This window comes from Camelus ferus, chromosome 15, assembly GCF_009834535.1.
Source record: "Camelus ferus isolate YT-003-E chromosome 15, BCGSAC_Cfer_1.0, whole genome shotgun sequence".
Lineage (NCBI taxonomy): Eukaryota > Metazoa > Chordata > Mammalia > Artiodactyla > Camelidae > Camelus > Camelus ferus.
The window spans coordinates 23,542,555-23,558,486 of NC_045710.1; the positions used below are offsets into that span (position 1 = coordinate 23,542,555).

At 40.0% G+C, this 15,932-nt stretch overlaps 1 protein-coding gene across 7 annotated transcripts in view; it reads left to right on the top strand.

Annotated features, from left to right (window-relative positions):
• Positions 1–15,932, top strand: part of RASGRP3 (RAS guanyl releasing protein 3) — a 97,558-nt gene that overhangs the window by 21,589 nt on the left and 60,037 nt on the right. Inside the window, exon 2 of one of the 7 annotated variants that reach the window (XM_014565772.2) lies at positions 1,361–1,501. The exons of 5 other annotated variants lie outside the window; for them this stretch is intronic. The gene's annotated coding sequence lies outside the window, so the exon portion shown is untranslated. Of the gene's footprint in view, positions 1–1,360; positions 1,502–15,932 lie in introns of those variants that run through there. One more of the 7 variants, XM_032497327.1, reaches the window with a different exon arrangement.

Sequence of the window (15,932 nt, forward strand, 5' to 3'; positions counted from 1 at the left end):
AAAGGGATATGTTTTGAAGCTTGCAAAAATGTTTTCATTTGTACTCTGGGCTCTCACATGTTGCTAACACGTTAATCCCCTGAAAGAATGGTAAGACTGAGGATTTTTAGTCTTTTTCTTTTATTCTGGAAAAACATTATCTTCTGTGTGGAGGGAAACTTCTGGTTTGATTAACACTGTAAATAATTGTGAGACAAAATCCAGATATGAAAGATTGCCCACACAGGCTCCTCTACTGAGTAAGGTCTCACTTATTAAAAATCAAATTTGACAGGTTTAACAGGCTCATTATGGTTCAGAAATCCCCTGGGACATTTTAACCTTTTAAAAGCTTTTTTTGGATGTTCAGTTTGCTAAAAGGGCTGATTCTCTGTCATACCTCCACTCTACCCTGCTTGGGCACTGGTTTGGGGAAGTGTCACCCTTACTATATAACAAGAAGTCAGATACCCAAGTCAGATACTATCCAAAATCAGATTATTTAAGGGCTTCCCTTGGAGAGAGGGATGAAGAGGAAGGGGTAGGGATATCAGCTCAGGTGAAAAGTATGCATTCACCACAGTATTCAGAATGGTTTGCCACTTGTATGAGCAACACAGGAAACAGCAGGTTGATCCCATTTCCTAGCATACCAAAGGGGGCAGCAGCACATTTTTTAAGTGCTTTGTAAATTTCATAATTTCTGTTTCCACTCATTCCCTAGCTGATAATCCCAGCAGTGCTCCCAAATGTTGACACAATCCAACACATAACTATGCGGAAGTTTGATCTTACAGTCATTTCCATTAGCTCTTAGATAAAGCTGCCCTTGATATTCTTCATTAACCCCTCACACATCTACCCCTCAGCATCACTGGGCATAGCAGCCATGGTCTTTGAGATTAGACCTAAGCGTCCTTAGACTGCTGGTCTGCCTTCAGCACAGTGCACTCAGTCTTACAGCTCTTCCAACAAACCGGAGACTGGAATGCTGAGAAAATGAAAGCACAACGGAGTGGCAGATTGATGGGAGTCTGGGGGCACCTGGAAAGAGGAGCCACTTCCACCTGCTGTACTAGTCTGGGGTTCCTTCTTCTTTCTATTCAAGAGCCCCAGTGAAAACCTGAATGAGATGAAAAGCAGGACTGCCAGCCTCCCCACCGCCCTTCCCTCTCAACACAAATACATCAACTTTCCACTTGCTGTGACCTGCCCTCCAGGGTGACTTATCAGCTACTTGGATTTTGTCACAAAAAGAAAACAAACCATGGAATGTACTGCTTTACATGCTAATGAAACGGCTGAGCCGGTGTAGGGGTTATGAGAAGGTTTGCAAATTAGGAGAATAATGATCTTCAGTTTCTGACCTCTTGGCACGCAGCGGTCTTTATCAGGAGGTGCATGTGACTGGCTAAGACACAGAGCCCCGGCTTGAAGGAAACAGCTGCTCGCAGAGTGCTCTGCACTTGGCAGCTGAACAGGCAGGGTGCTGATGTGAGGAATACTGCAACCAAGTGCCCCAGTAAGTAACTGGAGAACTCTGTGTGTGTGTGTGTGTGTGTGTGCGCGCGTGTGTGTGCTTGTGTGTGCACACGCATACATTTTGCAAGCCACTGACAATTTTTAACTGATTTTGGTTTCCCTTTGGCACTAAAGGAGGTATTTTATTTGTACTTGTTGCTAATAGCCATTTGTTTTTTACTGACTTTTTTTTTTAAGAACCTGTTATTTTCAGCAACATTGTTTTCTAACTTTAAGGATGAGTGAGGCATGTTACTTGACTAGCTAGGAAAAAGTGAGTTTAGTTCCTGCTATTTGGGGCATTTTACAGTCTGTGGTGTTTAGGTTCAAAGCCAAGATTCAAGTTACAAAGTAGAGACTACTGCAGTGAGTTGATGACTAGGTTTGATTTTAACCAGTTTTGCCACTGACACTTGGAAAACAGTGTTTTGAGAAATAACTTGTGAATTGATTGCATGTCCGACTTGACCATTTCTAGTCAATTTTGAAGATTATCTCATTTAACTCCGTGTAAAAATGTGCAATATAGAAAGCTAACAATACGTAGATTTAGATTGGAAATCGTATTTAGATTTCAGGTATGCCTTCTATTTCATCGAAAGATACATTTTATAGCTCTTTTCTTCAACGCAGTAAACTCAACTTCACTTCTTTACAGCTAAAGTTTATGGCTGTCCTTGGTCTTCCTTATTTTAGAAAAGGGAAAGTTCATACTTTTATGATGCAGAGTCTTTCTTCCTTGTTTATGATCTGGGTTATAAAAGTGTTTCCTGACACGGATTATCAACTCTGAGGGGTCTGGCATCCCAACCTGAGAGGACTTGTTCTTTCTCTGGTTCACCCAGCAGTCATGGAGCTCGCTCTTGGGAAAGAAAGCAGCAGAGCAGGCACTATCCTGGAACAGAGCTGCTGTTCAGGGACTTTTGTCCTTCCTGGTAGTCACTAGACAGAATGTTTAAGATGAAGAGGAAAGGGCAGAACCCTGAATTGATAATGTGAGCCTCTGGAAGTGACAGGCCTCCATCAGAGCACTGTGGGGAGGTAACCAAACAAGTTCCTTTTTCTGGATTGCCTGGATGTTGAGGAGGGCAGAGAGTGGTCGTTTTGATTTGAATTCTTACCGAACAGGTATTTTTCTTGTGACAAGCCCAGGGCACCCAGAAGTGTGCTTGTTTCCCCAAGTGACTGATGGATTGTCATATAGGCTCAAGTTGTACAATTTCCTTGCAATTTCTGCCCTCTGCCCAGAGGGAGCACTGCTCTCCCTTCACCCCCACCACCCCTTAAGGTATATGGAGAATGGATTGAAAACGACATGCTAGTTCTGCTGTGGTTTCCCCTCACACAGTTGGTCTTGAGTGCCACATCAGCTAAAGGCCTGGGATAGAAGCAGATTCAGATGCCGGGCTAGTCTGGCACTGGGAGGTTTTTCCCCTTGTTTTCCTTAAAATGTAGAAGTAGTCACAAGACCTAGAATGTCCAATGAGAAAACAACATTTCTAACTCCTCTGTTCCTCTTTATGCCATTCGGGTGAAGTCCTTGGGTCAGCATGTGGCCCAGTGACTTCCCTGTCTAACTGCAGGGCACCGGCTGCCCAGAGGTCAGTCTTTAGGGAGTTTGTTTCTGGTACAGTTTCACTTTTTCCAAAGGCTGATAGTGGAAAAGAACTCTCAGGGAAAACTATGTTTCCAGAATCACAGTCACCCGCAGTAAAATGGGTGGGGGGGATGCCAGTCAGAGTACCCTTTGAATTATAAAGAATCCTGAATTTTTGAAAGCCCACAGATTATTTTGAAAATCCCAATGATACCTTGACTTTCAAATATTAATATCAGATTGTAAAAATTATTTTACATACAGGTAGTATGTCCGTAGAACAAAAGACTTTCAGCTCTAGATTGAAATCCTAGAATGCGTGATTTAATACCTTCATTTCAAAGATGAGGAAATCATAGTAAATTTATCTGGGCCTCAGTGCTAGTGAGTGGCAGAGCTCACAGAGAAAGCGCAAGGCCTCTGCCACTATTACCATCGTAATATTAACACTGATCATTATAGCTAACATTTATTGTGCACTTACCATGCTAAACGATGTGCTAAACAAGTGTTATTTTCATATAATCCTCACAGTACAGCTATGTGCTTTATCCAATTATTCCAGTTTACAGACAGAGAAGCTGAAATGCAGGGACACTGAGCCGCTCCATTACACAGGGCTCAGGCAGAAGTGACACCTAGATCTGACTCCAGAACCTGCACACATTAAAAAATAAAAGTGGAGCTCATATGCTAATCCCACACATTGAAGCTTAAAAGCTCATGAAATGCAAATCAGACTATTTTAACACAATACGTTTAGACACACCATGTGTGTCATGGCCCTTTCAAGCTCTCCAATCTCCGGCAGGAAGGGTGAGGTTTCCCCTAGTGATGGTCCAAGCCCAGGCTCTATAAAAGCACTGACCGGCAGCATGTTTGTCTCCGTGAGAGTAGTTCACGGATGGCCCTCACGTGGTCAGAACAACAACTGAGAGCTTTGTTATTACCCAGCCATACGCTGCACTCGCTGCCCCTGCTGGCCCTTCCCTCAGTTTTTCCTGTCACTCCTTTCCTTTGGAGGACAGCCACTCCACCCATACCCCACCCCCAAACAGCCAGTTAGTGGTGATAACACTGGTGTCAGACCTGCTTATTGCGTGGCTCAACCTGGGAAGCTGTCGTCATTTGGGAATTGAAGCAACACAATCCTTCCCTCTGTTTCCTCCGTTTGTTCTGAGCTGTTAGGGAGGCTCCCACCCAGGGGACTGGGTTTGGGAAGAGGGAGGAGAGGTGGACTTTTCTTTGCTGACCAGGATGCTGCCTGCACCTGCCTTTGCGCGGGTGCACACTTCTCCACACATCTGCCCCGTATCTCAAGACTGACCTTCTCACTTGTGGGCCACGAAGCTGCAGGCTTCCTGGGTCATCAGAGACAGAGCCCTGAGACAAACCTACCTCTTGAACTCTTCTAAAAGTTTAATTTGGCTCTCCGTGTTCCTCCATGGGGTTAAATGACAAAGTGAGGGCTGGGGATGAGAAAGAGTACTGAGTAAGTAGCAGAAGGGCCTTCTGGTTAATCAGAGGAAAGTTAAGTAACCAGACCATTCATGCATGTCTTTGAGAAACTTGTCAATGTTTTTTCAAGGCTGTTATAACAAGATAACACATTTTGAAGATCAAGCTATTTATAACAAGAGGAGGGACTTTTTAATCTACTTCTCACCTGCCTGATGCTTCTAAACCTAAGCCCAACTCAAGAGTAATCAGCAATTAAGTCTTCCAACCCAGAAACACTGGAAATTACCTCCAGTTCTTGCTGGGAATTGGTTATTTCCATAGCAACTGGCGTGGTCCAGTGGGTGTTATATGGAGATGTGTAAGATGGACTCACAGCATAGCCCACAAATCATACTCCAGAGCTGGTCTGGAGCAAAATAAAGTGATGATTTACTTGGGACCTTTTAGGATAAGGAAATAAATTTTGTGATGTAGTGCTTGTTTTGTTTCTCTGTTTTCTCAAAAAACCTGTTCCCAAAGAGTTAACCCCCTTGGGTCCCACTTTCTCTTTGTGTTGATTGCTCATTTGCAGTCCCTGGAGTTGTTCAGCTGTTTGTGAGTCACAGTCTCATTGTTTTATGGATTTGAAAGTCTGAATTTTTGTTGTCGTCGTCGTTGTTGTCGTTTCAAATGAGCATAGTCGTACCTCTGCAGTCTATGGTGTGTATGTAGGTTCGCTGTGCTTTCATCTTTTCTGAGCCCATCCACAGTGTTAAGATAAACTCCTGTGTGTTTATGGAAACTTTCCAGTATAAGGCATTTTCTTGCACTTTGCCACAGTCCAATGAAAGAAGGACGACACCACCACCATTGTTTCCAGAGAGGAAGCCAAGAATGAGAGAAAGTGACTTGTCCATGGTCAGGGGACCAGTAACTAACAAAGCTCAACTAAGTCCCCAGTCTTCTGACTCTGAATAATATCTATGGAATTGCTCTTTGTGATCAAAGTGCTATAATTTGTATTATCTTCTCATGGGTGAAAGGTAAATGGATCACTGATTCATGATATGCCATCTCACATATGTCAGTGATGATATTTCCAAAGCCTTTGGATATTTGGCTTCAGAAACAGGGTCAGCTTAGTTACAGACACAGTAGTATTTGCTTTGGGTAGTATTTTTAAAGGAACTTACTGGTCATTTTCTTAACCTGCAGACCCAATGTGGTTAAGTTGGAGTCATACCAGCTAAGGCATGATGTAATATTTGGCTTTTAGAAGGGATCCTGTTGTTGTTTGAGATTTTAAAAAATGTAGTCTGCTGTCCACTATGCATTCCTCTTACTCAACAAAACCATCAGCATTCTTGGAGGTTCTTACTGGTTACAGTAACTTTATTCCCATGGGAAGTAGTGTACTGACAAGCAGGAACAGGGTCCCTGTGACCATCTCCCTCTGCAAAATTATATTCCCACAACTGACTCTTAGCTTGCTAGAGTAATTGATAATCTTCACTACTAGTCAATTTTCTGTTATAGCAATCCAGTTCATTGTATAACCACATAATCAGCATGTCGGCAAGGTCCTAAAACTGACAGTGTGTGATTCCTGACTTATAGTGCAGCTGTACATTGTGATGGCTAGGGCTTAGAGGCAGCAGAGAGGGAGAAACTTGTGAACAGCTTTATGACAGTAACAGTGCTTATAAGCATTTCTTTCTAAAATAGCCTTGAGTATGGATGTGAAAGGTAGCCTTCTTCAAATTTAAAAAATCCTGAAAAACATGAACCGCCTCAAAGAGCATCTTCCTTAGGGACTACAGTGCAATAATTAGAATTTTCTGTACCTTTCAAGAGAACGAAAAGGGAAGGAAAAAACTTTTTAGAAAGAAAAAGATGAAATAGGTTAAAGGAATTTGAATGCCCCTATTTATAAGTGGAGATTTCAACTCAATACACCAATGATTTATGTGGCTGCAGATATCTCAGTATCTTTTAGTTTCTATGCGATCAAACTGTTAAGTTTTATTTTCTGAAGGCTTCTCTATTTGCCAACAGCTGCCCTGTCTTTATACTTCACTCTGTATTGGTTTAGGTGAACCTGTTGCCACCTCAAAAAATGTTCCAATACCCTCGCATAGATCATTATGCCATTGGTTTGCTGTATTATTATAAGTGCACTCAGAGTTTCATCTTCTAATGTGTTCCAGATAGTCTTTGATAGAGAACTAGTAGGGGAGAATAACTGTGAACTTCTTCCATGTTAATTACAGAACTTCATTTTAGTTCCCACTTTGCTGAATTATTTCAAATATCGCAGACAAGTAAATGCACTTGAATGTAAGTGATTTTAATTGCTTCTCTTTTCCCTCTCTGAGGTATCTGTGGTAGAGACCTTAGCAACTGATGAACTGGCTGAAAGGAAGAACAACTCAGGCAAAGAGGCCATCAATTGACCATAGAATTAGACTCCACATTAAAAGAAGTAGAAGAAAAAAAAATGTTAGTCACACCTGTTTTGTTTTGAGAAAGTAATATTTTTCCTTTCATCCAACAATTCAACATGGGCTGAACCAAGTTTCCTTGGAGTCTTCTACTTAAGTTCACTTTGAGAAGGTTCCACCTAGGGATTTCTTTTTAGAAACTGACACACCGTGAAACCATTCTGATTTTGCAGAACTCTTTTTTTTTTTTTTAATTGAAGTATAGTCAGTTTACAATGTGTCCATTTCTGGAACTCTTTAGACCTGGGATCAAGGAGCTAGGAAGAACAAATACAATTTTCCAGCCACACTCAAACAACTTGCCCTATGACTATCAAGAATGATAGTTCTCAAAGTCCAGTTAATATAGATTTCTAGAGCTCATACTCCAGTTAATATAGGTTTCTGGAGCTCATAAACTACTCAAGAATTTAAAACAGTTCTAAAATAGAAGAACTGAGTATACTTTCCATATTTGGTTCTGGAAAACTCATACCATGAATTCAATTTGACTGAACTTTGGATTCTGCCCCACTCACAGTTCTGCTTTTTAAAAGTAGAAAGTATTTCATTTACGCATGGAATGACTGCTATTCAAAATCCTATGAGTTGACAGAATGCTTTAGAGATCATTATTTTTTTATGGCAAGGATAGAGCCTCAAAATGAATGGTGGTGCTCCAGATTCCTCTGAGGTCTCTTTCTGTCCTCAGTCACTTCACTCTGATTATAAGATCAATCAGTCTCTTCTAGTTTCCTTCTATAGCAGGCATTTAAACTAAATCTGCTACTGGGAGAAGAGAGAAACTGAGTTTATTTGCACAACACCCAGAGTTAGACATTATTGCTCTCTTACAGAAGAAAAAACTAAATTTCAGGGAGGTTGAGCATCTTGCACAAGGTAGCAAGGTGGCGAGTAGTAAAGCCAGAGTTCTGGTCCTGGTCTTTCTGGAAACAAAGTGTATGCCTTTTCCATTCATTGCATGGTTTCCACCGTGTTTATGTCAAAAAAACGCTCACTATGGAAAGGGCAGCCATTCTGTGAGGTCCAGATTTTGCTCTTCTTGTTATGCCTAGTGCATAGTCATTTCCACTAGAAGGAAATGTCCATGCTGCAGGACAAAGAAACATCTCAGGATGCTGGATTCAAGATTGTATCCCGCAGTCTCATCCTGTTTCCTTCGTTGAGGAGGCCTCTCAACTGCTGGGCTCTGCACCTTGGGCAGGGTTCCCTTGCAGAGCTAAGCAACTGGAACACTCAAAAATCATTATACTATCTCAGATGATGACAGGTATAAAAAGGATCTAGACTGTAAGACCTGGCTGATTAGCTAGCAGTGACAGTTTGCTTTATATTATATTTGGTTTTTACAAGAAGTGACATAATATTAACACCAAGAGGGGCAATTATACTCATTCCATGAATTGTTACTTGGGGCCATGATTACAAATAGATAGAAGGGCTGAACAGACCTTGAATGACGCAGAACCAGTGGAACATATCTTTATGCTACTTTAACTCTCTATTTTCTGGAAGAAATGCTACCTTCAAACTCTTCTTTGGAAGGTGCAGAGCCTTTGATTGACTTACGCCAGTGATAATATTGCTGTGTAAGCATTGAGGCTTTATCTTTTCAGCTACAAGGATGACTGAGAAATGTGTCATGCATAAAATTTTGCAACTAACTTGGAATACTCTCTCACATTAAGCCTGTGGAAGGGAGGCTAAGATATTTGGAAGATTAAACATGTTTAGAGTTGTAATCCTCGGTAGAGTTGTAATCCTCAGATTTGGAAATTTCACTCAGTCCAAAGTTATCAAAACCTCAGTAAGTACATTCTAGTTTATGGGACCCCCTTATGTGAAGTCAGAACTCATATTTGGATTAAAAAAAAATAAAAGAAAAAATCTAAAATATATTTTCCTATGATTCATTTGGCAAATATTTTTAAACATATGCTTTGCACTGCATATTGCACAAACATAAATAGTGGCATAGACTTTACCTTATTGCCACCTAGTTAAGCATATTGATTTTTAAAATATTATGCCAATTACCTTACAACACAAAAATATTTGTTCTACAAGAGAAATTTATACAGAGTTCTATGGAAGTCTGGGGAAAGAAGGTGACCATAACAGGATGAATCAGGGAAGGTTCCTTAAGGTTAGTGACATTTGAACTGGGTATAAAAGGATATGTAGCCACTGTTTAAAAAGAAAGAAATATCTGTATTTTGAAAGATTCCTTTCCAGGAGTAGCATGTAACTTGGCAGAGCTGAATCACAGGCTACATGTTGGAGGAGGAACTAGAGAAAAGGCTCAAAAGGTAAGGTAGTTCCAGATGGTTAAAGGTAGTGTTTGCCCTTCTAAAGCATTTAGATCTTTCTGAGAACCATTTAAAAGTTAAGAAATATATATTTTTATTATAGGAAATCTCCAATATACACACAAGTAGGCAAAATATAATGAACCCCACATGTATTCATTACCTGAACTTAACAATTTTTGAATGGTCACTCTTATTTATATCCCCACCCTGTTCTCTCCTTCCCATATTAGTTTTGAAGCAAATCCCAGACATTTCATCATTCCACCTGTAATTAGCTTAGTATATATTTCTAAAAAATAAGTTCTTGTGAAAAATCTACAATATCATTAATACATCTAAAATAATTAATAATTATTAATAATTATTAAAGCTTTGTTAAGTAAAGGAGTGATATGAATATACTTGCATTTTGGAAAAAAACTCTGGAGGCAATGAGGAGGACAGATTGGAGAGAAAAAATACCAAAGTCCACTTAGAAGATTCCAGAGATGAGTATGAACCAAGCCAATGATGATGGAGAGGACAGGAGAACTTTAAGAATGTTTAAAAGTAATGCTGATAGTTCTTGAGATCGACTCGAAATGGAGATGAAGGAAAGGAGGGAGTTGAGAAAAATTTGGAGATTTTTAACTTGCGTAATCACATGTTAATGTGCCACTAACTGATGCAGCATAGGGATTTTGTAAAAACCAATTTAGCCTGGTTCTTCACTAATGAGACACTATTATAAACAAAGTCAAAAATATTTTCCTATCACCCTCAATCAAAACTTTGAGACTTGCAACATTTGGAGTAATTTTGATTGCTCTACCTTAAGGAACTCATTAACAAAAATTGGACAACATCCAGAGAATAGCATCTGAAATACTTCAGGGGAGATAGGAGCCACTTGGACAGACTGATAACTGATAACCTCTTCAGCCTACATATGATTAATAGTTATAAAATCATAAAGGCTAATAAACATGACTTATTCACCAAATCCTCAAATACTTAAGGTTTGAAAGACGTGAATTTAAAATAATGGAAGGACCCAACAAACAAAAGACCAGGATCAGATGGCTTCACAGGTGAATTCTACCAAACATTTAGAGAAGAATTAACCTATCCTTCTTAAACTATTCTAAAGAATTGTAGAGGAAAGAACATTTCTGAACTCATTCTATGAGGCCAGCCCATCACCCTGATACTAAAACCAGTATCACAAAAAGATATCACAAAAGGAAAATTACAGGCCAATATCACTGACAAGCAAAGTGCAAAAATCCTCCACAAATTATTAGCAAGCCAAAAGGATAATCAAGTAGGATTTATCCCAGGGATGCAAGAATTTTTCAATATCTGAAAATCCATGTGATACACCACATTAACAAACTGAAGAATAAAAAATCATACGATCATCTCCATAGATGGGGAAAAATATTTTGACAAAATTCAACAACCATTTATAATAAAAAAAAAGAAAAAATTCTCCAGAAAGTGGGCATAAAAGGAAGATATCTTAACATCATAAAGGCCATATTCCAAACCCATGGCTAAATCACACTCAGTGGTGAAAAGCTAAAAGCATTTCCTCTAAGATCAGGAAGAAGCCAAGGATGCCCACTCTCACCATTTTTATTCAATTTACTATTAGAAGTCCTAGCCACAGCAACCAGAAAAGAAAAGAGAAGGAATCCAAATTGAAAAGAAGTGAAACTGTCACTGTATGAAGATGACATGATACATAGAAAATCCTAAAGACACTATCAAAAAACTACTAGAGCTCAATGAATTTGGTAAAATTACAGGGTACAAAATTAATATATAATATCTATTCCACTTCTATACACTAGCAATAAACTAAAGAGAAATTAAGGAAACAATCTCATTTACCACTGCATCAAAAAGAATAAAATACCTAGGAATATACCTACTTAAGGTGGTACAAGACCTGTACTCAGGAAACTATAAGAGACTGATGAAAGAAACTGAAGATAACACAAAAAGATGGAAGAATATACCATGTTCTTAGACTGGAAGAATTAATATTGTTAAAATGACTATACTGCCCAAGGCAATCTACAGACTCAATGCAATCCCTATCAAATTACCAATGGCATTTTTCACAGAACTAGAACAAATGATTTTAAAATTTGTATGGAAACACAAAAGACCCTGAATAGCCAAAACAATCTTGAGAACAGAGCTGGAGAAATCACATTCCCAGACTTCAGACAACACTACCAACCTACAATAATCAAAACAGTGTGGTATTAGCACAAAAACAGACATATGGCTCAATGGAAAAGAATAGAGAGCCAGAAATAAACCCACACACTTATGGTCAATTAATCTATGACAAAGGAGGCAGGCATATACAATGGAGAAAAGACGGTCTCTTCAATAAGTGGTGCTGAGAAAGCTGTACAGCTAGATGTAAGATAATGAAATTAGACCATTCTCTAATACCATGTACAAAACAAACTCAAAATGGATTAAAGACCTAAATATAAGACTAGAAACCATAAAACTAGAGGAAAATATAGGCAGAACACCCTTTGACAGAAATCAAAGCACATTTTTTTTTTTTGGATCTGTCTCCTAAGGCAAAAGAAATAAAAGCAAAAATAAATGGGATCTAATTGAACTTAAAATCTTAAGCGCAGCAAAGGAGACCACAGGCAAAAAAAAAAAAAAAAAAAGACAACTTACTGGATGGGAGAAAACATTTGCAAATGATATGACCAATAAGGGGTTAATATCCAACAGCTATAAGCAGCTCATAAAATTCAACATCAAAAACACAAGCAGCCCAATTGAAAAATGGACAGAAGACATGAACAGACATTTTTCCAAAGAGGAAATGCAGGTGGCCAAGAGGAACATGAAAAGATGCTTAACATCCCTAATCATCAGGGAAATGCAAATCAAAACCACAATAAGCTATCACCTCACACCTGTCGAAATAACTATCACCAAAAAAATCTTCAAATAACAAATGTTGGCAAGGATGCAGAGAAAAGGGAACCCTTGTACACTGGGTGGGAATGTAAATTGGTGCAGCAACTGTGGAAAACAGTATGAATATAGAGGTTTCTCAAAAAAAAACTAAATATAGAACTACCATATGACCCAGCAATTCCACTCCTGGGTATATATCCAAAAAAACCAAAACCACTAATTCAAAAAGATATATGCACCCCGATGTTCATAGCAGCATTATTTACACAGCAGCATAATTGCAAAGCCATGGAAAAAAACAAGTGTCCACCAACAGATCAAGGGATAAAGAAGATGTGGTATATATGTACAGTAGACTACTACTCAGCCATAAAACAGAACGAAACGTTGCCATTTGTAGCAACATGGATGGGCTTTGAGGGCATTATGGTAAGTGAAATATCAGACAGAGAACAATAATACTGTACAATACCACTTACATGTGGAATCTAAAAAATAGAACCAACTGGTGAATATAACATAAAAGAAGCAGACTCACAGATATAGAGAACAAACTAGTGGTTAGCAGCAGAGGTGGGAGCAATATAGGGATGAGGAGTAGGAGGTGCAAACTACTGGGTGTAAGATAGGCCCAAAGATATATTGTACAACATAGGGAATGCAGCAGCCAGTATTTTGTAATAACTGTAAATGCCAAGTAAACTTTAAAACCTGTATGAAAATAAAACAATTTTTAAAGTGAACAAAGGAAAAAAGATTTTCCATTCTCTTTGGGTCATCTCCAAGTTGGCATATTGTTCTTTCAAGTAAAAAAATCTGCAGTTGAAAAAGGGGAGTGCACCCAGATCAGTCCCACCAGCTGCCCAATCTCAGCATTCACACCCTCAATGGGGACTTGACAAGGGACATTGCCCTACCTGAGTTTGGGTGGCTCCTTGGCAGGTATGAGAGGGTGAGACCATTCCTCTCTCTCCATCCTCAGAGAGAGGGTGGAGAGGGGGATGCTGAGCCTGAGGCTCAGGCACTGGCAGCAAAGGAGCAGCAGCACCATCATCTAAGGTGGGAGGAGGAGCCTTCAGAGTGTTCAGCTCAGCTAACAGCAAGTCTTTTTCATCAGTCAAGCAGAAGAGGTTTCTTACCTTTCCTTCCTGTTGGACCGGACTCTTACATTTTCTTCACACAAGTTTATTTTGATACAGTTACATACAAGACTGTGAACAGGTATTTCACCTCCTTTTTCTTCCCACTTATGAAGGAAATCTAGTTGCAAAATTTTGTTGTAATTTAAGGGTTCATTTTCAGACCATTTTGCTCTGGAGTCTAAAGGCTATTGTGCCCATGCAGTATTACCAAAAAGTACCATCTTCCCCCACCTCCCCCATCAGGTTCATAACTGAAAGTGCCGGTTTTGAAGAACGCAGCCTAGAGGGCTGCAAGAGGGAGCTGAATTAACATTTCCCACCTTCAAGGGGGCTTTGCTTCCAGCGGGTCACAGCAACAAAATCGTTCGGAGGGTCCTTGCTATGGTCACCAAGAAGCTCAATCCCCCAAAGCCAGTTCTTACTTAACAATCAAGACAACCAGACGTAAACGGACAAACGCTCAAAACCAAACCAAAAACTCTGCCCGGGCCTTTAAGCCGGGTACGGAGTACCTTAGCAGCTGTAACTTTTTATACTCTCTGCCAAAGTCCCACCAGGTGGGCCACCAACACACGATCGGGTCAGAACTGCAAAGACAATCTAGAAACAGGTGCGTTTCTCTAAGGAGGTTACTCACCCAAAAGACGTCTTCCAAATTCAAACTCCGAAACCACTAGTTTCCTTTTGCAGCACAGAAAGTGTGGAAGCTCAGCGGCACCTCGCTGGGGGAATCCAGGGATGGTTCTGGAACAAACGGACCGGGCAGCTGCTCGGCTTGTCCACAGGCTCTCAGTACCTGCAAGGGGCGGCTGAGCCACGGGCAAACGTTCCGTCTGGACGCCCCTCCTGGACTTGCACTCGCCAAATCTGTTACCAACCCAGGTTGCCTGACTCAGCGCAAACCAAAACGCTGAGATGCTGAGATTTACAGCAAAGAGAGGGCTTATTCACAAGGCAGCCAAGTGAGGAGCCTGGAAAACAAACCGCAAACATGCAGAGGCCCTGAGAAAAGGAATAAAGCAGCAGGGATGTTGGGAGCGTAGGGAGCGTAGGGAGCGTGGGGAGCGTAAGGAGCGTGAGAAGCGTAGGGATCGTAGGGAGCGTGGGGAGCATGATGGGAAAAGGTGCCGTAATCATCCTTCTGCGCAGGCGTAACTAAGCTACAAGCCTCTGTAGGCTCAAAACGTCACCAGGTGGACACTTGAGCATGCCCAGTTGAAGTTGGTGGTCCCTTCCTGTCTTAACCAGCTCAGTTAAACTAGGCACAGCTGACTTCGAGTTTCTGGAAAACAACTTAAACATCTTGTTGTTTAGGCTGCTTGCCACTTAGAGGACATGGAAGTCTTTTGCGGCAACAATTAAAACAACCTTGATTAGTAAAGACAGGTTATAGGTGAAATGGATATAATTAATGATTACCCGCCCTTTCATGCCCAGCTTTCATCCATCTTCGTGAGTATAGGACAGCCATCTTTGAAGGAATAGCAGTTGTCCTCCAACGTATTTAGGAAGAGGATTTTTCTTTTTATAGATGACTGAGCATAACTAGAAAATGCTAGGCTTTCTTGTTGTGAACAAACAGAATATTTAATAGGACTCTGATAATCTTGATGCTGCTTCTCCACATATTCTGCACCCTCCTACTCCCCACCCCTACATAGACTTACACAAGAATTCACTGAAGCCTGCATGAGAATTTGGATTTTTTCCCCTCAAAAATGTCCCTGCAGCCAGGCATACTCAAAATTGTGGTCTTCAGACTAGTTGGATATCCTGAGAGAGCTTCAGAAATGCAGAATCTCAGGCCTACAAACAAGATTCTCCCAGATGACTCTTATGCATATTAAATTTTCAGAAGCACTCTTTTAAAGAAGTGGGTTGGTTTGTTTGGCTGTGTATTGGAATTACTTGGGGAGCTTGAAAAACTGAAAGCTCTATCTCCAGAAATTCTAATTTAATTGGCCTGAGGTGTAGTGGGATTCCTAATCTTAGAACTGTTACTCTTAAAACAATGAACCTTATCTATGAAATAGAGACAATGATACCTGCCCTTACTACCTCAAGAGACTGTAGAAGGGATCAAAATAAGATAATAAGATCATATTTAAAAAGCTTTACAAACCAGGATTCATTGTGTACAGTTAAGGAATGATTATTCTTTGCCCCATGTCACTGAACACTACAGACTGAAAAAAATCAAAAACACTATTTCGAAGATACATGCACCCCAAAGTTCACAGCAGCTTTATTTACAATTGCCAAGATATGAAAGTAACCTAAGTGTCCATCAACAGATGAATAAAGAAGTTGTGGTATATGCGTATATGTCTCAGTCATAAAGAACAAAATTTTTGCCATTTGCAGCAACATGGATGCTTTAATAAAAAAGATTAGTTGACTATAAAAATAAAAATAAGATAATGGCAAGAATTTTTTTCATACTTTATGGTGAAAATGTTCAAACAAAAAAAAAGTTGAAAGAAGTGTATGGTGAATA